Genomic DNA, 3,858 nt, shown 5'->3' with positions numbered 1-3,858 from the left:
GAACTGTGTGAATGCACTAACGTTGGACGTTTTATTTACTTAAAGCGCTTGCGCTGTTGTGTTCAATAGTATCCAGGCTACACTTGAGTTACCGACCGCTACCGTCTTTAACTGGAATCTGATCGAGTGCCGCGGGAATGCGGACCAGTCAAATCCTGTAGTCACCAGTGTGCTATGAATTCTGGGATAGGGAAGGCTGCGAAGTTGTGGGAAGGTCCCATCTGCTGTACCCTTCCTTTGCCTGAGAACCGAAGGGCTCATTTTGAAGTCGCTCATGAATTGCGGCAGCCTTCGTCGCACCGCTGTGACGCAATCGCACTTCAAATGTGGCCTTCAGAGGGTGCAGCTCTCACTTTGGGACAGCCTTCGTCGCACCGCTGTGACGTAATCACACTTCAAATGCGGCCTTCAGAGGGTGCAGCTCTCACTTTGGGACATCCTTCATAGTGCCGCTGTGACGTAATCGCACTTCAAATGCGGCCTTCAGAGGGTGCAGCCTTCACATTGGGACAGCCTTCGTAGTGCCACTATGACTTAATCGCACTTCAAATGCGGCCTTCAGAGGGTGCAGCCTTCACATTGGGACAGCCTTCGTAGTGCCACTATGACTTAATCGCACTTCAAATGCGGCCTTCGAAGTGCACGCACTTCACTTTGGGACACAGCTGATGACAGGAGCACATGTCCACAAAACCCACGTGCACACGAGACAGGACAGGCATGTGACATACAATACCTCCTTCTCAAATTGTGCACCACAAACATTAAGGACAACTTTAAAATTAAACTTTTTAACAAAGATGATGTGCAGTTCAAAGCAGAAGCCTGACACACTACAGACCACATCCACTGCATGAAAAAAGGTGTATCCGGACCCGTATACTCCTGTATACACTGCTGAAATTCGGAAGAATCCAGGAGTATACTGGCCGGATAGGTCAAATTCCATGGATCGGTATATATCCGTATACATCCGGAATGATATCAAATCGGATGTACAGTCTTGTTCAAAATAATTGCAGTACAATGTGACTAACCAGAATAATCAAGGTTTTTCGTATTTTTTTTATTGCTACGTGGCAAACAAGTTACCAGTAGGTTCAGTAGATTCTCAGAAAACAAATGAGACCCAGCATTCATGATATGCACGCTCTTAAGGCTGTGCAATTGGGCAAATTTGTCTGCATGAGTGTATGTGTGTGTGTGAGAGAGGGATTGTGTGTAAGTGTGAGAGAGTAGCTCCAAGAGTGTGTTTTGTTTCTACCCCTGCCGTTCCCACACAAGGTTGCAATTCTTAAATGTGATCTAACAAAGCTACAGAGAAAATATTAACCATATATGCTGTTTATATTGCTTATAATTGGGATGAAGTAAACATCTGTTGATTTTTTTAACATAACATTTTTGATTTTGTTGAATTAAAAACCCAAAAATGCAGCGGGTCCACCAGACCCACGAACACTGGCTGAGTAACAAAAATATGAACACCACACAAGGGTTAAATGTGAAAAATTCATACTGTCCTGTCCTTTTTGGCTGCATAACAAATGGCTTACACACATTAAACTGTAAAAAAAGTACATTATAAAAAAGTACATTACAAAAAAAATATTAAAATCTATATTAAATATGAAATATCTACAAAAAATATTTAAAAATGACCATACATTTTTTTTGTAAAAATATGAATTATGAAAAAAATAATATTATAAAAAATAATTATTTTGAAAAAAAATAAAAATTATATATATATATATATATATATATATATATATATATATATATATATATATATATATATAAATTAAAAAAATATATATATATATAAAAAATTAATTATTAAATAAAATAATCATGGGAAATTTTTGTTATTATAAAATAAGTATAAAAAAAACTATTACAATAAAAAAAAAAAAAATACTAAAAGTGGGAGGGGCAATTTGGATTAGTGGGCGTTATTTGTTGATCGTTGTCATGGCAATCAAGGGGGGCTTCTCATGTGCTCATTAATCACGCAGATTCATCCGATCAGGTAAGACAATCAATCATTTTAATATTAATTGCTTACAAATGTGTTATTATAAATGCCATCTTGTACATTTTTCGACATCTGACTGTACAGTTTGGTTTAGTTCACCAATATATGATGCTCATAAAGCTTGATCGTAAAATTATGAGTTATAAACATGTATAAATATCTCGGCCTAATTGAGCCCACCCATCCAGGGGCGTTATTTAAGACCATTGTCACAGAACGCCATCCTTCCTTTGTTGACGTTTCATACATTTATTTTCATTTAAATTGCACGCCTTTCTGCACAAACTTTCGCAAACCTCTATTAAAATTAATGTAATGTATTAGTACTGTGTGTGTGTGTGTGTTGGTGTGTGTGTGTTTGTGTGTGTGTGTTTGTGTATATATATATATATATATATATATAATATACATATATATTCATGAGAATTATTATTTATTCATTTATTCAGATCATCATCATCATCTTCTTCTTCATAGAAAATGCCATATCGAGATAATAATGCTGGCTTGTTGATCTATTCAGTGATTGTTTATTAAATCATTTTGTATCATATACACTGTGTGTTCGAACGATTTTTTTCGTTTATCTTTTCATACAGCAGTCCGTTGCCCCCTATGCCAGTCGTGGATCATGGATGTAAAAAGGCATTTGATTGTCGTCCAGGACATGGTAAATAGGGAGCTGAGACTCCTCCTCCTCCTTTATACGCACCAGAGTCAGGCTGTCCTGTTTGGACTGCCCACTCTGTGGCCGCTCGTACAAGTATCCTGAGAAGCACCTGGAGAGGGCTCATGGGGACTTGTCGGTAAGTCAGGATTAAAACTGAAAGGATTGACAGAGTTGTTTAACATTAATGTATGAAACTGCTTATTTAAAAAATATTAAAGTGTTGATTTTAATAATTTTGAAGGCGAAGGCGCGGCTAAAGGTGGTGAGGTCGCTTGGGAGATCAGTGACCATAGGGAAGCTCCGGCTTCTTAGGGATTCGGAGCCCGCTGTCTCTATGGTCCCTGACTTCTCCCTTGCAGAGGCCCCACCTGAGGCCCCGCCTGATCAACCGGCAAGTCACCAGCCGGCGGAAGTCCGACCGCCGGACGGCGAGCCCTGGCAGGTGCTGGATGGGGAGGAGGAGGTGTTCCTCACTGCAGCAGAAGAGGAGGAGCTTTTTATTTTGCTGAGTACGTTGATCATCATAATCCTATCTGTGCTGCAGTTACTCAATAAGTGAAACTAAATCAATTCTGTGTTTGTTTTTTCAGATGAGACTTCGTCATCAACTTTTAATTTTTTAGATTTTTTTTAAGTTCCTTTTCTTCTCTTTTTTTTCTAAATAAAACCCAGAAAATGTCTGAGCTGGTGTGCTTGTGTTCTTTTTTTGACTGCAAAACAAATTGCATAAACACAGTGTTCTTAGTCTAATGCATCCCAATGAGTGCACCGAGCATGAGGTGCACGGGTGGCCTAAACCATAAAGGTTGAAACAGCATCTACAAACACTGTGGTAAGGGACAAATTCTAGTACCGCAATAGACGGTTCCAACGGAGACGAGTGCTGCCAGGATAGCTTTATGGGGCCCAGAGACAGAGCCCCTTTTCTGGGTAAAGTTTAAAAATGTATTTCTCTGTAACGCAAAGGCCACTAGGCCCCTAGGGCTCCCGTTCGGGAACACAATGGCCCCGATGCTCGTGCGGGGTCTTGTTGGAAAGCTGCCGCCCTCCCCGTCCCGAACGAGTTCTCCCCGGGTTACTGGGCCCCGTGGTTCGGGAGTAACGGGCAGTTAAAAAATGTTGGATTCTCTATTATACCTTTATTTAACCA

General features: G+C 40.0%; 1 long non-coding RNA gene across 1 annotated transcript; it reads left to right on the top strand.

Moving 5' to 3' along the window:
* Window positions 1-2,640: 2,640 nt before the first annotated feature.
* On the top strand, window positions 2,641-3,380 carry LOC137084973 (uncharacterized). The gene is made up of 3 exons (XR_010906862.1): window positions 2,641-2,844; window positions 2,950-3,217; window positions 3,299-3,380. It is a non-coding gene; the product is annotated as an uncharacterized lncRNA (long non-coding RNA).
* Window positions 3,381-3,858: the final 478 nt, after the last annotated feature.

The sequence above is a fragment of the Pseudorasbora parva genome, chromosome 8 (genome assembly GCF_024679245.1).
Source record: "Pseudorasbora parva isolate DD20220531a chromosome 8, ASM2467924v1, whole genome shotgun sequence".
NCBI classification, from domain to species: domain Eukaryota; kingdom Metazoa; phylum Chordata; class Actinopteri; order Cypriniformes; family Gobionidae; genus Pseudorasbora; species Pseudorasbora parva.
The sequence above is the reverse complement of the archived record's forward strand: the minus strand, read 5'-3'. Positions and strand labels throughout refer to the sequence as shown.